Source organism: Hibiscus syriacus, unplaced genomic scaffold (assembly GCF_006381635.1).
Source record: "Hibiscus syriacus cultivar Baekdansim isolate YM2019G1 unplaced genomic scaffold, ASM638163v2 tig00111458_pilon, whole genome shotgun sequence".
Classification (NCBI taxonomy): Eukaryota; Viridiplantae; Streptophyta; class Magnoliopsida; order Malvales; family Malvaceae; genus Hibiscus; species Hibiscus syriacus.
Genome location: NW_024063097.1, coordinates 808,783 through 830,094, shown reverse-complemented (window position 1 = coordinate 830,094; position 21,312 = coordinate 808,783). Strand labels below are relative to the sequence as shown.

The window sequence follows — 21,312 nt, the reverse complement described above, 5'->3', positions numbered from 1 at the left end:
TCGAACAAGCATGTGAATTAGATACCACGTGGTTAGGATTTTTTGTGAATGAAAAAGCATGTGGGTAGATATCATTTTGGGTATGATCTACTAAAACATGATTGAGTAGCCAGCATGTGAGGGTAGATTTTATTTGATGTTTACGGTATTCACTATCTTGTTGTTTATCTTATGTGCACTAACCCATTTTTGTTCTCTGTCTATTTTATTTTGATTTTATTGCATTTGATCCTCATGTCATCGAGGGGTGTTAATTCGCAAGTGATTGACTAACAAGAAGGCTGACCACATTGAGGCAAGAAATTCTCCACCATGTAGTCAAAACCGGGAGATCCATAGATGTTCAAACGATCCATGAAGAAGGACAACCGATGAATGAAGAGATCTGAAGCTGATTGCAGAAAAGGTGCAAAGGCCAAGATGTTAACTCAATGGATAGATACATTCATACCAAGGATGAGAAGACCCTGCATAACGACATGAAGACCACTTCGCATTGGAGGAAAGAATGAAGATTTCAAGATTCAATTTAAGGACATCAAACTTCATCAAACGTGATGGAATACGCCGACGATTTTGGAGGTGCAATACCAGATCCCATGAAGAGTACGGACTCGAGAAAATGAGGAAATGAAGAATCACAATTGTATTTTGACTACATGGTGTACTTACTGAATTCTTGTTGTCTAAGTGAACGGTTGTTCTATAAGTGTCACTTTTGGGATTAACACCTCGTGTATTTGCATTTTGCATTGCATGTAGTTATTTAAGCATTTTATATACATTAACTATGAAAACACGGAAATAACTTATGAAAGATTTTTGTTCAGTAATAACAAGATCATTCATTCATATTGTTCCTCATCATCATGAGCAAACAAATGGAAGTAAAGGAGCAATCTAATGAGAAATTACAAGATAAGTTGCAAGAACAGTTGGTCGGTTACAACAAGATACGAGGAATCAATCATCGGGTTATCTACAAGGCGCATCGAATCAAATAATCCGAGTGCTGGAAACCAAGGCTGTTGATAGAGAGGAAATCGCTGATAAAGGATACCAGTCTCATTAGAGTAATGCATCAAGAATGATAATTTGCTCCGGAGCATCTAACTCAAACCAAGGGAAGAGCCTTGTCAATTATGGGTAGTTTGAGAACGAATTTAAGTGGTTGAATGAAGCCGTTAAAAATATGAAGGTTGTTAATGTCACTCACAAGGAGTTAGAAGCCAGAGAACTCAGTTTGGTCCCTGATTTGGCCATCCCACATGAGTTTAGGGTGACTAATTTTGAGAAATATGATGGCACTAGTTTCCCCCTAATTCATCTGAAAATGTTTTGCAGAAAGATGGAAGGGTACTTAGATGATGAAATTTGTTGATTCGTTACTTCCATGACAGTCTCGTTGGCCCAGTTGTAGTTTGGTATAATCATTTGAACAGAGAGTATCAAGTCATGGGTCAACCTAGCTGATGGTTTTCTGAGGCAATATCGATATGTTAAAGGCTTAGCCCCAAAACATCATAACCTTCAGAGGATAAGGATGAGAGCTACTGAGAGCTTTAAAGAATATGCCCTAAAATGGAGAGGAGTGGCAGCACAAGTTCAGCCTCCTTTGCTAGAAGAAGAAATATCATGTTTCATGATTCTCTCTCAGCTCCTTTCTTTGAGTTAATGCTGGGAAACTCGACGAATGACTTTAAGGACCTTATGCAGACTGGGGAGTCCATTGAAGATGCAATCAGCAAGGGAAACTTAAAAGTCACTTCCAAACGACCAGCCGATCAAAAGAAAAAGGCTGAGGAGGTAAATGAATGTCGCATCCAGAGCTTCTACAACCGTAAAAGAAAAGGGGCAGCAAGTTACTCGAGTTGTCCAAAGAAAGTCCCGTGATCGAAAAATACTTTGAAAGTGTTCCAAACTTCCATCTCAGATTTATATCCTCGTTTGGTTAAAGTTCAATATCTTACACCAAGGCCAGTGAAAGTGCAACCAGACCCTTCTGCTCATAGCTATGATCAAGATAGCGTTTGTGATTTTCACTTGGGGGCATTGGGGCATTCTACGGGAAATTGCAGGCCGCTGTTAAAGGAGATAGAGATGCTTGTGGAAAAGGGGACATTGACTCAGGAATTGGTGAAACAATGGATGACGAGCTCGAGTGGGGCACCAGAGCCAAATGCGTAGCGCCCGATCGAATCAAACACCACTGCATCGGAAGAATAAATGGGGCATCCTAATTATGCAAAAATCATTTTGTTCATCAAGAAACTTTTTGTCATTGAAAATCATTGAAATAATTATATCATGCATTAATTATATTACTTTCACATAAATAAGGTTAATCCTGAATATACGTCCCCCTGGGGATACCTCTTTTACGAAGACTTCCATGTATGAGATGATAAACGGCTTTGTTTCATTTATCCCTTCAAATATATATACATATACCCCTTGTTGTCCCCTTTTGAGCCTATAGTATTTTTCTTCGGATTCAATATACATATACCCCTTGTTGTCCCCTTTTGAGCCTACAGTATTTTTCTTCGGATTCAACCCAAACCAAGGATCACCCTCCACACTGGGGGGCAAAGGTGAATAACATCTGCTCGCGCGAGTGAAGATTATCAGTCCGGATTTCGCTATAGAAGCAAGTCATGATACCATGAGGCAGACCAAATACAAAGCGCTCTAAGATCAAATTGAGTTGACATCATGAAGAGAAAGAAGAGAAATGTAGAAAGAGAAAAAGAAAAGAAATATGAAAAAAAAGAAAAATTGGAAAAAAAGAGAAGGAAAGAAAACTCACCCAAAACTTCAAGACGATCAGTTCAAACATCTCAAGTCAATCGTGAAACATTGAAGGAAAAAAAGAAGAATAGAAGATGCACGAGCAGATTCAAATCAGGCAGAGTAAGTTGAAGACAACAGAACAAATTGATACCTCTTTTACGAAGACTTCCATGTATGAGATGATGAACAGCTTTGTTTCATTTATCCCTTTAAATATATGTATATATACCCCTTGTGGTCCCCTTTTGAGCTAATAGTATTTTTCTTCAGATTCAACCCAAACAAAAGATCACCCTCCACACTGGGGGGGCAAAGGTGAATAACATCTGCTCGCGCGAGTGAAGATTATCAGTCCGAATTTCGCTACAGAAGCAAGTCATGATACCATGAGGCATACCAAATACAAAGCGCTCTAAGATCAAATTGAGTTGACATCATGAAGAGAAAGAAGAGAAATGTAGAAAGAGAAAAAGAAAAGAAAAAATGAAAAAAAGAAAAATTGGAAATGAAAAAATGAAATAAAGAAAGAGAAGGAAAGAAAACTTACCCAAAACTTCAAGACGATCGGTTCAAACATCTCAAGTCAATCGTGAAACATTGAAGGAAAAAAAGAAGAATAGAAGATGCACGAGCAGATTCAAATCAGGCAGAGTAAGGTTGAAGACAGCAGAACAAATTGATCCTTGGTTTGATAACCCTTAAACACTTTTTGGGCCTATTTATCTTATTTTTTTCATAACCGTGAGCCCTATCATATGTTACGTGCCTGAAAAGTCCCTTCTAATCATACATGTATTTCTAAGTGGAGAGGCTATCTTCAGATTTCATTCCGCTCCTCAGGGTTAATTTTATTTGTAAATAATTTTTTTTAAAAAAAATCTTTAATGCATGATAGGAAGAATAATAAAAGAAGGGTTCATGACGTAAAATTTTAGATGACGTCTTGAAACCAAAGGAGAATTCGAGTTGAAAACCTGAAAAGGCTGCTCGAACATAAAGATCCTCAACCACTATACAGAAGGGTGATCTTATACATCTCTTGATAAAACATCCCACAGTCCAAAAGCGCTCATGAAGGCTAAGAACCAGTGAATATTCCAGAAGAGAAATATAATAGTTGCCTTATCAGACCCAAAAACAAAACCAGAATCAAGGAGGCAAGAAGCCAAACTGAAACACATTACCTTCCTAAGTTAGCTTAAGCCTTTTATCATCATTAATCTTTACTCTTTTCAAAAGTATATAATTTTTGAAGGATTAAAAGAAATTTTGACTTATTTGATATTCATTGAACTCTTTTTTTACAATTTATTTTGATTGCGAGTCTGAAGAAAATGACAGTATTTTTGAAATTTGTTCATAAAATTTTCACATTCCCTAAAAATAAGAGAAAAGGGAAAAACATTTTCAAACAAGAAAGTTTCAAAGGTAAAAGGTCATTGAAGCTGGTGAGGCTCATTGTGCCTCCATTTGAGAAAAAGAATAAATAATGCTGGAATATGAAGCATTTTGCAATCTTGAAGCAGATGGTCTGAGAGATCAGAATGGATGAAGAATAAAAGCTTTTAGCATTTCCAGATGACGTCATCGGTAACCCATCAAGAAATAGATGCTCGCCATATTTGAAAGGGGAACATATCTCAACCCGAATGAAAATGCAAGACATTGTGTTAGAAGGGTTGATCACTTCTTAAGTAGCATGAAGAAAATCGCTCAGACTATTTGACAACACTACTGTATAGTGACACCAGAATGAGAACGTCCAAGTTAGGATATTTTGGGCACGAAGAGATCCATGAGTACCCATTTTGGGGCACGACTGAACCAACATCAGGTTGAGATGACAAGATTCAGACCAAGGAGGCATGAAGAATGAGCCTTACGATTTGAGCTGATGGGGCATTTTGAAGGCCCGTACCAGTATAAGGTAATGTTGGGGCACGACTGAACCCACATCATGTTGAGATAACAAGTTTCAGACCAAGAAGGCATTGAGAATGAGCCTTACAATTTGAGGTGTTGGGGCATTTTGAAGGCCCGTACTAGTATAAGATTGTTGGGGCACTAGTGAAGTCCTGTTTCAGCTAGAGGTATTAATGTGGGGCATCTTTGGAAGCCTATGAAGACCTGTGGAAAGATCATTGAATTGAACAAATAGTTCTGATGGGACATGAATGTATGAAGAGTGAAAATGATGAAGAGTGACAGTAGGGTTTACTATATATGATCATCTTGTCCATCATCGGTTTCATTTCTGGTGATTTCAAATGCATTAATGTTGGTGAACCAGTATCTCACTTTAATTTTAACTGAGTTTTGGTATCCTTGTAATACCACGCGAAAACTCTTAGTGCTACACAAAGAGCTTCCCTGGTTGAAAGATTTGGGTAGAAGCCGCATGAAAAGATGAATGTGGTGTCAAATGTTTTACAAACCAGTGAGTATGGTGATGGATCAGTGTTGCGATCATGGGTTGTTTCCATTACCCAAGATGAAGTTTGCCTTCTACAACGCCAAGGTTAAAACTGAGAAATGATGAAGATTTCTTTCCACAGAAGAGGCGATGGAATTTTAACAACAAGAAACTAATGGAACCAACTAAGGTTGAATGATGGGATGTTGTTAAACCTCTCGACCTGATATGGTATAAATGAGCCTTGTTTGATATTTGATTAAATGGGGTGACATGAAAAATTGGGATAAATCCTCCTTGTGATGTGTTTCAAGAGTCAAATCAGAATAGATGTGGACCTTCATGTGATCTTTACGGAGTTTGGCGTAGTCATATGCACAGTCTCCGAAAATGGGGCAACATAATCATATTTTTTTACCATAGTAAGAAGTTGAGAGAGAAAATGTTTTCTACGAAATGAAGAAAGAAAACAAAGATGACAAAAGATAGAAGAAGATTAGAGGGCTCATAAAAAAAAGCAGTTGGAAATTACGAGTTGCTACACGGATATCTAGAGCAAACCCTGGAAAGGAATGGTCAAATAGAGAAGATCGAGCTCACTACTCTAGAGCCAAGTGAAGATTGATTCAACATTTATGCATTCATGAAAACATCATTTGCATAAAAGAAAATGCATTACACTGATACATTGAATTGCATTTTTGTTTCATACATAAATACATGATTTTGACAGATCTTCCAGGGAAAAGAGAAGATGCAGAATGTTAGAATCCCGATGATTGAAATGAAGATTTCAAACCTCAAATACAAAGAGTTACATTTAAAGAGGCATACCCTGAAGAACAGAGAGATCTAGTCCACAGAAGAAGCATTGCTTTGAAGTGAAGACCATCAGATGTAGAAAAAAAACAAGGATTTTCGTGTATGAAGAAAGGAATCAATCGATTAAAGTGACTTGCACATAGTATATTGGGGCAAAGTCAATCTTAAGCCTTCACCAAAGATTAGTGAAGCAGCTCCATATTAAGCCTTCACCAAAGATTAGTGAAGCAACTCCATCTTAAGCCTTCACCGAAGAGTGGTGAAGCCAATCCATCTTAAGTCTTCACCGAAGGGTAGTGAAGCAAATCCATTGTAAACCTTCTCAAAAGAGTGTTGGAGCAAACCATCAGACCATGAGATGTAGGAGAAAAAGAAAAAGTTCTCAAGTACAAAGAAGTTGATCGATTGATCAAAAGAAAACGCGCATGATGAGTCATTAACCAATTCAAATTCCCAGGAAGGGAGAGGTTCAAATGGCAATCAAATAGACTTTAATTTCGACGAGACAAGCTCTCAGAAGAAAAAAGGATTCGAAAAGATTCTCTTAAATTCTAAATTTTTGAGTATAATGATTTTCAAATCTTCAAGCATACACTAATGAGTTCTATACTCCCTGAAGAAAGAGGGAGCGAACCTGTAAGAAGAAGATATCCGAGTTCTATACTCCCTGAAGAAAGAGGGAGAGAACCCGTTTGAAGAAGATGTTCGAGTTCTATACTCCCTAAAGAAAGAGGGAGCGAACCCGTTTGAAGAAGATGTTCGAGTTCTATACTCCCTGAAGAAAGAGGCGTCACTTTAGGGTTTTTATATAATATATACTTTATTAATTTATATAGTTTATGCATATTGTTTCTATAAACTATATAAGTAGTTTACTTTATATGATTTATATATACTATACTTAGTTTATACATACATGTACTATAAGTTTCATATATAGTTTACATTACATGTATACATGTACTATAAGTTACATATATAGTTTACATTGCATGTATACACATACTATAAGTTACATATATTAACTATTGTTTATAGACTATAGGGTTAATGTTACATATATAATTTATATAATCTATTGTTTATATAAACTATATATGAATTATCAAATGTATCTATACATATATAGTTTATAAAGTTTAGGATTTAGGGTTTATGTTTTAGGGTATAGGGTTTAGGATTTTTATAAACTATATAATTTATTACTTTATATAGTTTATGCATAGTGTTTCTTTAATATATATATATATATATATATCAGTTATATTAGTTATACATACATATATATACTATATTAATATAAATTATAACATATAAACTATATAGCTTAAATATAATTTTATATTATATATATTATATTTTTTCAATTTTTTGAATTAATGTAAGTTAGTATATTTTTCATTATTTCTTCACATTTTGCATTTATTTCGATTGAACTCTTTTGTGTTTTTAATTTATTTCAATTTTAAGTCTTTAACTATTATTTGTATTCAATTTAGTCATTAAATTTATATTTGCATATTCCATTGTTAGTTGTTATTTATTTATATTTTTGTAATTGGCCCATAATTTTTTAAATGTGTTTAATTTAGTCCTTTTTTATATTAATTTAAACCTTACATTTTAAATTTATTTGATTAGTCCCTTACCTATGTGTGTTGTTTAATTTATATTTTAAGATTTTATTTTTAATTTTACATTCTTCAATTTTTTCATTAAATTTATTTTTTTACAAATTTGATCCATGAATATTTATTTTTCTCTTATTTACTCGAAATCATATACAATTGCAACTTCCAATTCAACAATCACGAAATATGACAAAATAATTAATCCAAAAAAATAAAAACGACCCGACCTGAACTCAATCCGTATCTGATAAACATCCGACCTGAATTTTATCTGTCAATGATGTGACCCGATCTGAACGAGATCCGACTGAAGTCAACCTGAACCTGAATTAACCTAGTCTTTATCTGCTTCGGACCTGAATTGTTTTTACCTAAACTGATATCGATCCGAACTGAAAATTACCCGACTTGAACCCGATCTGGATCTGGTGTCAAATCAACCTAAAAATAACCCAAACTGATTTGACCTGACCTGAACCCGATATGAATCTGATGTCAAATTAACTTGAATTGACCTGTACTCGATTTTACCCGACCTGCTAAGATCCGACTAAAACATATCAGACTAAAACATATCCGATTACGTGATTTTACAACCCTAGCTACAAAGCCGTACATAACTTTTCAAGGTGGAGGCAGAGAGTCGACATTCATAGAGTGGCATGACAGAGCCTGTGATCGTGAGGAACGACCAACAATTGCGTACTTATCGAACTGCTTCTGTCACTGTATATGCTAATTATTTCTCTGCTAGAAATATCAGCTTCAAGGTAAATACTCGGTATATATATAAGCACCGGACAACCATTCGAGTAACCATGTTGAAGGGTAGATTCTGATTGTACGAATAAAGTTACTTCATTGATTAAGAGATGATTGTTCTCTCGTAAAATTTCGACTTGGAACATGACATTTACGGAGAGTTGACATTTATGGATTGTTGAGTGTTAATTGTTAAATGATTAAGAATTTTTTAAACATTTACTTGTTGCATTTTTATAATTTTGGCATAATACAGAACCGGCACCGAAGCCGGATGTCGCAACCGTATTTCGATTGGGCCCCGGAATTGGGTTTCGACTTGAAAAATATGGATTGGGAGTCGCTACTGATCATTTATTTAAAACAAATGGGTTGATCGGATACCCTATTTCTTACCTGATCTGCGTCTTACCAGTGATATGTCGGATCCGGGAGTCGGTTACGGTCAAAGAAGGATCAGCACCCTTGAACCGCCCTTTCGGTACTATGTAATTTCCAGTTGTCTTTAATTAAGAAAGTTGAAAGTTTAAATTGAAAGGTAAAATAACGATCCAAAACTTACATTTGATTGACTGAAAATGTACCCTTAAGAAAGTAAAAAAGCCATGTAAGATAAAATGGTAAGAAATTAATTAATTAAATTAAAATGAAAGAAAACAAATTAAGTAAAATGATAATAGTAAGTAAAAAAAATAAATAATAAATATATAAAAAAAAAAGAAAATAAATAAAATAAACAAAATAATAATAACAAAGTATGAATAATATATATATATAATAAATAAAAAAGTAAATATATATAAATTAATAAATTAAATGACGAAAAGAACATATACACATATAATGGTAAAAAAACCAAATAAAGATAATTACAATATATATATATATAGTAACAATACTAATAATGATAATAAGTAGTTAAAAAAGACAATCACACCGAAAAGGGAAGAAAAGAAAGTAAGGTTTGGTGAAGTATAATTGACAGGAAGAAAAAAATGATGAGGGGTGGGGACAAAGTAGGTAGATATAATTAACTTGTGTAGAATATATATATATATTATAATAGTAAAATGTATATATAACAATAATAATATCAATAAAAAAGAAAATAAATATATAATGATAATAAAAATATAGAAAATTAATAGAAAAATATATGTATAATATTATAAAATATAGCACTTAAAATAAAAAAACCAAATATATATTAATAATAGGTATAAAAAATAAAATATTTAAAAAGAACATACGCATATATATATATATATAACAAAATAAATAATATAAAATAATACAAGTAATAATACAAGAATAATAAAAGAAAGAGAAAGTAAAAAAATATAATAATAAAAAATAAAAAAATACATATATAATATAAATAAGTAGAATAAAAGGAAAATATAATAGTAAAAATAATAATAAATATAATAATAAAAATGCAAAGAAAATAAATAAATATATATATGGGTAATAACGTATATAAATAGAGAAAAATTAAAAAACTGATAAATTAAAAATAAAATTAGCAAGTATGTATATATATATATATAACTAATTAAGGGATTAAAATGAAAGGAATGTAAATTAAGAGGGTAAATGTCAAAGAACATTGAAGATTAAAACCGGCAAAAATAAAAAAGTTTTCATTTTTTGATAGATTTTCGTACTGTCATTCCAAAAATGTAATTTGTTTTTGCGAAATAGCCTCTAGGGAGCGTAGATCTGAAATCAAAGTTTCGAAAAAAACTCCCTCTGGGTCATCGGCTAAAATATTTATCTTTGGGGTTCTCCAAAGAAAACACGATTAACAACACATGCAAGTGAAAAGTAAAGAGAAACAAACGAAAGATAAAAAAAAGCTTTCACCTTTATTACTTCGAATCGTTTACAATAGCTTTGCCTTTGTATTTTCCGTGTTTTCCTCTATATTTTTGTCTGTAAATCGTGTCTTACAATAGTGAGTTACAATGGCTATTTATAGTGCTTGTGGATCCTATCTTTAGGAGTTTAAATCATAGTAGAACTCTATCATATTTTTAGGAGTTTAAATCCTAGCAAAATTCTATCCTATTTTTAGGAGTTTGAATTCTAGTAGGACGAAAAGGTTTGTTGACAGCTGCCCCTCTTTGCCCATAGTCGTGTAACGACGATAGAGCAAAGATTAAAAGACACACTTTTCGTTCGGTGGAGTTGAAAATTGACTCTGATGTTTCAATAACTCCCTGTCAAATTGAGTTATGGATGACTCCTCCGTCGTGAAGTCGAGTTCATCTTGAAATGATATGAAATTGAAGCCGTAGTTCGAAATTTGAATCAGCACGTGGCTTCTCATTGCCCTTCGGTCTTCTTCTCGGTTTAAAGACCTTGGATCGGAATCGAACTCAGAAATCTTCATTGACAGATAGCTTTTGCTTGAAAATGGTTTCTTGTCACTAAAGCACGGTTAACCTAGGTCATCTTCTTGACTTGAAAACCTCGACTGTAACCGAAAAGTAGTGCGATTGATGTGTCATCGAGCTGAATGGAATCGAACTCGATAATTTTGATGGCAGATAACCCTTCTAGCCTTGGGTTATGCTGTAAATGATGTGCCTTGGAGCTGAGCGTAGTCGAACTCGAAGGTCTTTGTTGACATATACTCCTTCTTTGAGTTGGATATCCTTCGTCGTGAAGTTGAAATCCAATCTAAAGATGGATGATGCTTGTGTGCACGATTCCCTTCGTCGTGAAGTTGAAATCGCGGGTGGCCCCTTCGTCATGAAGTTGAGCTTGAAATTGGATATCCTTCGTCATGAAGTTGAAATCCAAGTAAGTAGCATTATTCTGAGTCCAATATCCTCCGTCGTGAAGTTGAAATTGGCTCTGGAACCGGGAAATTGTTTGTTGACAACCAGTCGTCCCTTCGTTGTTTGAACTTGTGTTGTCTCGAGTCCAATATCCTTCGCTGTGAAGTTGAAATTGACTCTGAATGAAATTTTATTGACAATCAGCCGCCTCTTCGTCGTGAAGTTGAGCTTGTGTTGCCTTGGGTTCAAGATCCTTCGTTGAGAAGTTGAAATTGGCTCTGAAATTGGGAGGTTGTTTATTGACAACCAGCGGTCCCTTCGTCGTGAAGTTGAACTTGCGTTGTCTTGAGTCCAATATCCTACGCTGTGAAGTTGAAATTGGATCTGAAATTGGGAAATTGTTTATTGACAACCAGCGGTCCCTTCGTCGTGAAGTTGAACTTGCGTTGTCTGGAGTCCAATAGCCTTCGTTGTGAAGTTGAAATTGGCTCTAAAATTGAGAAGTTATTTGTTGACATTCGTCGTGAAGTTGAACTTGCGTTATCTGGAGTCCAATATCCTTCGCTGTGAAGTTGAAATTGGATCTGAAATTGGGAAGCTGTTTATTGACAACCAGCGGTCCCTTCGTCGTGAAGTTGAACTTGCGTTGTCTTGAGTCCAATACCCTTCGCTGTGAAGTTGAAATTGGCTCTGAAATTGGGAAATTGTTTGTTGACAACTAGCGGTCCCTTCGTCGTGAAGTTGAACTTGCGTTGTCTGGAGTCCAATATCCTTCGTTGTGAAGTTGAAATTGGCTCTGAAATTGAGAAGTTGTTTGTTGACAACCAGTGGTCCCTTCGTCGTGAAGTTGAACTTGCGTTGTCTGGAGTCCAATATCCTTCGTTGTGAAGTTGAAATTGGCTCTGAAATTGAGAAGTTGTTTGTTGACAACCAGCGGTCCCTTCGTTGTGAAGTTGAACTTGCGTTGCCTGGAGTCCAATATCCTTCGTTGTGAAGTTGAAATTGGCTCTGAAATTGGGAAGTTGTTTATTGACAACCAGCGGTCCCTTCATCGTGAAGTTGAACTTGCGTTGTCTGCAGTCCAATATCCTTCGTTGTGAAGTTGAAATTGGCTCTGAAATTGAGAAGTTGTTTGTTGACAACCAGCGGTCCATTCGTCGTGAAGTTGAACTTGTATTGTGTGGAGTCCAATATCCTTCGTTGTGAAGTTGAAATTGGCTCTGAAATTGGGAAATTGTTTGTTGACAACCAGCGGTCCCTTCATCGTGAAGTTGAACTTGCGTTGTCTGAAGTCCAATATCTTTCGCTGTGGAGTTGAAATTGGCTCCAAAATTGGGAAATTGTTTGTTGACAACCAGCGGTCCCTTCGTCGTGAAGTTGAACTTGCGTTTTCTCGAGTCCAATATCCTTCGCTGTGAAGTTGAAATTGGCTCTGAAATTGGGAAGTTGTTTGTTGACAACCAGCGGTCCCTTCATCGTGAAGTTGAACTTGCGTTGTCTGGAGTCCAATATCCTTCGTTGTGAACTTGAAATTGGCTCTGAAATTGAGAAGTTGTTTGTTGACAACCAACGGTCCCTTCGTGTGAAGTTGAACTTGCGTTGTCTGGAGTCCAATATCCTTCGCTGTGAAGTTGAAATTGGCTCTGAAATTGGGAAGTTGTTTGTTGACAACCAGCGGTCCCTTCGTCGTGAAGTTGAACTTGCGTTGTCTGGAGTCCAATATCCTTCGATGTGAAGTTGAAATTGGCTCTGAAATTGGGAAATTTTTGTTGGCAACCAGCCGTCCCTTCGTTATGAAGTTGAACTTGTGTTGTCTCGAGTCCAATATTGTTGAAACATTTTGATATTTCGATATAACAAATTAAGTTAAATGGATTTTAAGATTTTCCAAATGATTTTCTAAGTATATTCGATATAACTATTCGAATATCAAAACATTACTCCAAATATTTCAAAAATCATTTTTAATCCTTACTTAAGTGTAAAATTAAGTTTTAATCATAAAACAATTTCAAAATAATCTTACAAAGTATTTCGAACCAATTCAAAGTCAAAAATTACAGATTGCTCAGAGGGAACCGATTCCCCCCCATAGGAGGAACCGATTCCCCCTAAATGGTTTTGGCCCCGAGATTTCCAGAATGCTCGGAGGGAACCGATTCCCCCCATAGGTGGAACCGATTCCCCCTAAACAGTTTTGCTCCGAGAATTCCAGTATGCTCGGAGGGAACCGATCCCCCCCAAGGGGGTACCGATTCCCCCCTTGTACAGCGGTCGAAATATTTGAATTTTACACTTAGGAACCGATTCCCTTCAAGGGGGAACCGATTCCCCCCACGCTCCAAGCTGTTTTATTAAATGTTTTCACACTAAAACGGCTATAATATCTTCTCTAATCATCCCCAACGTTCAGAAGTGATCCAAGGTGTATTTAAGCAAGTTTAGAAGCCATTGATAGAATTATTTCGAATGATTTTTTTTGCTCCCCATATGTCTCAATGTTCAGGCTATCTGCGAAATGCCCCAAGTTAGAAGAATGCTCCTGTTCAAATAAACAACTCAATGCCTTGGGTTTTAATGGTATTAAAATGTCAATTTTGAGTCTAAAAAGACAATGGTGTGACTTTATTTGACTCAAAGAGATGTATGGGTGTATCAAAAAGATAAAGGCAATGTTCAAGAATTTCAAAGGGAGGTAATGTCAAAATTTGGTTTTTTTGGTAATGACCATGAGTTGTTTTGGGTAAAGAATCGAGGTATTTTATCTTGGGGTTTGAGACAGGATAAGAAAGGTCTAATCTTGTCATATGTCAAAAATCTATAATTCTTGAAGAATTAAAAGGATCATTAATTCATTTAATATTCGAAGAACTAAAGATTAAGATTTGTTCAATTGCTCCACCATAGAAAGTAGCATAAATTCAATCCTTTAAAAGACTAAGCAAACATGAAAGATCGAAGACGTGTTCAAACAAAACAATCCTCTAAGTGCAAATGGTATATGCCATGCCCCCTTCTTCGGCAAGCGCCTTATAGTTTTCAGAGGAATGTTTGGGGCTTCTTATGTGGTAACAGCTAACAGCTTTAACATCGTAGCCCTTAGGATATGGGGATTCTTTTCTTAGATCATCCTGGTAGGCTTTGTCCTACAATCGGCTGATCAGACTCTCACTATATTGTTTTCAATTTTTTCTTTAAGGTTACAATCTTGTTTCCATATGGTTAAATCCACTTCATCGAATCCTCCATGACTTAATTTCATGAAAATGCTTAAAAATGAAATGTAGATGCAAAATGCAAAATGCATGAAATGTTCGAGGCATTGATCCAAAAACATGCCTGTTATTATGAATATTCCTTATTGGGGACAAAAGTGTTTTATCTTTTAAGAAACAAAAATATCATGACAGCTTCTGACATATTGACTAGTCTTCTGCCTTCGTCTGTCATCGGTTGAATACCCTGTCGAACCGTTCAGGCTCCTTTGGCCAAAATGTGCAAGTGACAAGCTGTTTGCCCCAAAAAAAAGGTCTCGAATGACTGCATCTTCGACTTTCACTCTCTGTCGAGCTTGTTTCTAACGAAAGTGTCATTGAAGTCCTCAATCCGAAGCTTATCGACTTGTTTATGGAATTCATCTTGTTCTCGTAGTTTTCGAAAGGAATCTTCGGGTCAGTAACTTTTTCCTCCTCTTGCCCCTGCAACCTTTGCCTCAAAAAAATTTGACTTTAGTGTGCTCGGTGTAAATTTCGGTCCATTCGGAGTCCTTTACACTGTAGCAAAGTGACATATTCTTCGATTGCGGGTACCACGTCTTCTGGATTGAATGTGACACATAGTCTCCCTGTAGATTGTCCTCTGTATTTTCATCTCTTGTATTACAACCCCTTTATCCATTAATGCAGATTATTCATGTTTAACACGTTTTTGGTGGATCAACACCTCTTTTAAATGATGCATATGAGGTAAATAAAATAAAAGAAAAAAAATGAAAAGAGTTAGTAAGGTAAATCAAAATAATAAAATGAAAAATCCTACCCCACATGATATCTACCTGAACATGCTTAGTATTCCTACTCGGACATGATCTATATTTCGCATGCTAATTTCAAACAAATCTTAACCGCATATTTGTCTAGTTCGCATGCTTTGAACAGAAAGTAAAGCATGAAATAATTCTGGCATCCTAGGGTTTGAAATGAGGTTTTGGGGTAGGCTCTATTTCTCTATAGTCTCCCGGTTTAGGTTCTAAAAAACGGTACCCGAGTTCTCCTTGTTGGTGCCCCCTTGGGCTTACCAGACCCTTAGCCCTAAGCCTATTACAAGCTTGTGTGGACTAAGTTAAACTCAGGAGGATACATTCCCTTATGCCCATACGGAGAATAAATTCACACGAAGGCATAAGGTATATGAATCCCGAAGGTTACTTGCTAGGCCCATACGATGAATAAATTCACACGAAGGCGTCGCTTTCACCTCCACTTAAAACGGGTTCGGAGCTCGGGTATAGAGCCTTTAGATGAAAAAGTTTGGAAGGCTGAAATCATTGAGAAAATGGTCAGTTCAACTATTTACTCGAAAAAATATAAACAAAAGTAAGAAATAAGGATCGAAATGTTACCTTAAAATTTAAACTTACCCTTTTCGTTAAAAAGACAACTGGAAATTACCTTAGCCTGACTCACTTACATGTGTCCCCAACGGAGTCGCCAAGCTGTCGCAACTGTATTTCGGTTGGGCCCCGAAATTGGGTTTCAACTTGAAAAATGTGGATTGGGAGTCGCCACCGATCATTTATTTAAAACAAATGGGTTGATCGGATACCATAATTCTTACATGATCTGTGTCTTACCAGTGATATATCGGATCCGGGAGTCGGTTACGGTCAAGGAAGGATTAGCACCCTTGAACCGCCCTTTCGGTACTATGTAATTTCCAGTTGTCTTTAATTAAGAAAGTTGAAAGTTTAAATTAAAAGGTAAAATAACGATCCAAAACTTACATTTGATTGACTGAAAATGTACCCTTAAGAAAGTAAAAAAGCCATGTTAGATAAATTGGTAAGAAATTAATTAATTAAATTAAAATGAAAAGAAAACAAATTAAGTAAAATGATAAAATAGTAAGTAAAAAAAATAAATAATAAAATATATATAAAAAAGAAAAAGAAAATAAAAAAATTAAACAAAATAATAATAACAAAGTACGAATAATATATATATATAAAATAAATAAAAAAGTAAATATATATAAATTAATAAATTAAATGACGATAAGAACATATACACATATAATGGTAAAAAAAATCAAATAAAGATAATTACATATATATATATATAGTAACAATACTAATAATGATAATAAGTAGTTAAAAAAGACAATCACACCGAAAAGGGAAGAAAAGAAAGTAAGGTTTGGTGAAGTATAATTGACAGGAAGAAAACAATGATGAGGGGTGGGGACAAAGTAGGTAGATATAATTAACTTGTGTAGAATATATATATATATATATATATATATATATATATAAAATGTATATATAACAACAATAATATCAATAAAAAAGAAATAAAATAATATAATGATAATAAAAATATAGAAAATTAATAGAAAAATATATGTATAATATTATAAAATATAGCACTTAAAATAAAAAACCAAATATATATTAATAATAGGTATAAAAAATAAAATATTTAAAAAGAACATACGCATATATATATATAACAAAATAAAAAATATAAAATAATACAAGTAATAATACAAGAATAATAAAAAGAAAGAGAAAGTAAAAAAATAATAATAATAAATTATAAAAAATATACATATAAAATATAAATAAGTAGAATAAAAGAAAAATATAATAGTAAAAATAATAATAAATATAATAGTAATAATAAAAATGCAAAGAAAATAAATATATATATATGGGTAATAACATATATAAATAGAGAAAATTAAAAACTGATAAATTAAAAAAAAATTAGCAAGTATGTATATATATATATATATAAATTAATTAAGATTAAAATGAAAGGAATGTAAATTAAGTGGGTAAATGTCAAAGAACATTGAAGATTAAAACCGGCAAAAATAAAAACGTTTTCATTTTTTGATAGATTTTCGTACTCTCATTCCAAAAATGTAATTTGTTTTTGCGAAATAGCCTCTAGGGAGCGTAGATCTGAAATCAAAGTTTTGAAAAAACTCCTTCTGGGTCACCGGCTAAAATATTTGTCTTTGGAGTTCTCTAAAGAAAACACGATTAACAACGCATGCAAGTGAAAAGTAAAGAGAAACAAACGAAAAAAAAAAAAACTTTCACCTTTATTACTTCGAATCGTTTACAATAGCTTTGCCTTTGTATTTTCCGTGTTTTTCTATGTATTTATGTCTGTAAATCGTGTCTACAATAGTGAGTTATAAGGGCTATTTATAGTGCTTGTGGATCCTATCTTTAGGAGTTTAAATCATAGTAGAACTCTATCCTATTTTTAAGAGTTTAAATCCTAGTAAAATTAAATCCTATTTTTAAGAGTTTGAATTCTAGTAGGACGAAAATGTGTGTTGACACCGGATTTGCAAGGATGGCAAGCAGTGGCGTTCAAAATATCTGGTGACAAGGCTTATTTCTCCTGCTGTGGATTATACGGTGCGCAAGATACTCAGTGCGACGACGCCAGTCGTCATTACTTCAAACAATGTTATATTGAGGGCTCAATCGACTTCATCTTTGGCAACGGCCGTTCCATGTACAAGGTAATAACTCATTGTCAGGGTCGGCCTTGGGCCAGGGTAGGAGAGGCGCCCGCCAGGGCCTACAAAATAATTTTGTAAGTACAATTTTTTCTGATAATAAATTAAAAAATTATAAAATAAAATAGAGTAATCTATGCAATTAGTATATAAATTATTAGTTTTGATCCGTTTTGATATTTAAACTTTAATTTTTTTTTAAAATCATATCTAACATTTAGTTTTCATTTCATTTTAGTATCTGTTATTAAAAACTTAATGTGATTAGTACCAAACTATCAGTTTTGGTTTGTTTTAGTACCTAAAATTTCAAAAAAAAATTAAAACTTAACGTTAAATTTTGAATGTGTACTAAAATGAAATAAACAAACTCAAGTTTTTAACGGTGGGTACTAAAATGAAACAAAAACTAAATTTTACGTATGATTTTAAAAAAGTAAAAGTTTAGATACTAAAACTGATAATTTATGTACTAAACATGTAATTTACTCAATAAAATAATAGGGTCCATGAATTTATTAAGGTGACAATTATCTTTATTGAATTTTACATTAACGTTCCATAAAATTCTAATATAATATTCCTTTCTCAAAATTAAAAAAAATCAATCGAACTCTTTAATTTTGGTCTTTCCAAATTCCCACTATCAATTCACCAAATATCTTTCCCGATTTTTCATATCAATAAAAAAAATTAGTAACATTATTTTTTTCAAAACTTAATGAGAGGAAAAAAATTAAGTATAATTAGCATGCTTCTTTTCTCTTTCATGTTTCATAATTTATCTGAAAATTATTATTCTCATTTTTTAATTTATCATATTTCTCTCACACGTAAAGTCACAATTGTTTATTATCAATTATGGTGTTTGAATCATATTGAAGATTGTTCTTAAAATTCTAGGTAGACCACATTTTTAAATTCTTTTTTTAATTTTATATATTTTTAAATTTTAGATAAGATCGTTCTTTTATTTTCAAATGATATGTTATGTATTGAGAAAAATATATTAGAAAACATTAATGTTGATACTATCATCAATGGTTTTGCATAAAAAATGATCGAATATAATATTTTTTTTATAAGTATTTGTATTCTTAAATATATTTTTGACATCTTTTATATTGTAACAAATTACTATTTTTTTTAATTTAATAAAAAAATCTAATAAAATTTTTGTATTACATATTTCTTTTTTTTTATATTAGAGTCTATTTTTTATTTTTACCCGAGCCTAAAAATAGTCAAGACCGGCCCTACTCATTGTATAGGGAATAGAGATAGGTTTCACGTGACTTTTCTGAATTTTAAATGGTTGGCAAATAAAAAGGACTCTACGTTCCAAATCCCCCTCTCTTATCCATAAAATAAATGGGAAGAGAGCTTTTTGTCTGTTATAAAGTAGTGTTGCCCACTTTCCAAATGAGGCCTCAGCGTCTAATATTAAAATGGGTTGGATCGGTTTCACATCAAATTTATGAACCCCGTGATTTTGGATTTTAAAATTACTGTAAACTTATACTCCTCGTTTCAGATTTATTATAGTATTTAACTTTATCATTTTATAAAATGAATTTTAGATTAGAAAATGCTCATTTTATAATTTTATTATAACACAGTTAATAAATTAACGTTCAGTTTAGATTACCATTAATATTTTTAAAAGAAAAAGATGAGTTTAGAACATAAAAAATCGGATGATCAGTTCATAACTTTTAATAATCAGATAAGTCTAGAACAATGTCTTATAATTGAGAGATAATTTTATAACTTTAAATTGTGTAGAGACTCAAAAAAGCAGACACAATATAGTCAAGGGACTATTTGTATACTTTACCCATGTTTTAATTAGTTTAAATGTTGGTTGGGGTTTGTGGGGGAATTGGTTGATGCAGGATTGTGAAGTACACTCCGTAGCTACAAGATTCGGATCCATAGCGGCCCCTGACAGAAACAAACCGGATGAGAAGACGGGGTTTGCATTTGTGAACTGCACGGTGACGGGTACTGGCCATGGGTCGGTACTCGAGGATTGTCTACTCTTTTACTTACTTCGATGACCTCGTTGCTCAAGGTGGCTGGGATGAATGGGCCATGTCAACAAGAAGTATGTTTTAACAACTCTTTCAACTTTCGTAATAAATTAACCACCTACATAACACATTACGTGAACGCAATTATTCAAAATTAAAATTTCTAGATAAAACGATATTCTTTGTCATCATTAACTATACTCGATAAGATTTTAGAAAATTTAAAATCAGAATAAAACTGTTAGCTTTTACATAAGAGAAATAATTGGGAAATGGGTTGTAGGGCCGTGGCTGGGTTTTCGGGGGCTATGTACAAATTTTTATAAAGGGGCCCCTATTTTCTAAATATATTCGATTTCGGGGCAACAATAGTGGCGTTTTTTTTGACAAACGCCGCGATAGATCCATCTATAATGGTGTTTTATTAATAAAGCCGCAATAATAGTGGTGTTTTTTTTAAAACGTCACAATAGGTCCATCTATAGTGGCGTTTATTGAAAAAATGCCACTATATATATACTTTTTTGGGGCCCCATTTTTTGGGGGCCCTGCGCGGTCGTGCGGTTCGCGCCGCCTCAGCCATGGCCCTGATGGGTTGCAGGACTGTGTTCTTCGGAGTGTATAAATGTAGGGGTCCTGGAGCAGCGGCGATATCAAGGGAGAGGGAGTTGGATTTTGAGACGGCACATCCCTTTTTGGCTAAGAGTTTTGTGAATTGGAGACACTGGATCACACCATCGGATGCTTAGCCCCTAACACTCGCTCTCATCTTATATACTCTAATCATCTTCTTTATTTTTCAAATTTCATTCATTTAATTCATTATGTAGTAAGCACACCATATTGTGATATATGCAGTCTACTTATTCAATTCATTCTTCAATGTTTTTTAGGCTTAATATAAATAAATAGTCCAAATTATTTCTCTTTTTCTAATTAGGTGTCTAAACAGTTTTTGGGCAATCCAAGTACCTAACATTACATATGTTATCATTTTAAGTATTTCAATAGTAAAGATCGTTAAAAAGTTTCGTTATATGACATATGCCACTTTTGATGAAAATTTTATTAAATTTAATTAAAATTATGACTAAATTGATATAACATGTTTTTTCTTTCTATTTGTTTTCCCACCAATCATTTGTAAATCCACAGCTTAAAGTTTATGGTTCTCCTGGAAAACAACCCAACTACCCGAAATCGATGAGATTGAATCCATTTCAGTGGCTCAACCAAAGCTTTCCAAGCTATTGTTCAAACCCAAAAGAATAGCATAGCTCTTGACAAATGGCAGACCTAATTTTTATATAAAATTA

The 21,312-nt window shown here is 33.7% G+C and overlaps 1 pseudogene; it reads left to right on the top strand.

The window, feature by feature from the left end:
• Positions 1 to 1,674: 1,674 nt before the first annotated feature.
• LOC120163516 lies at positions 1,675 to 20,804 on the top strand (annotated as a pseudogene).
• The last annotated feature ends 508 nt before the right edge of the window (positions 20,805 to 21,312 follow it).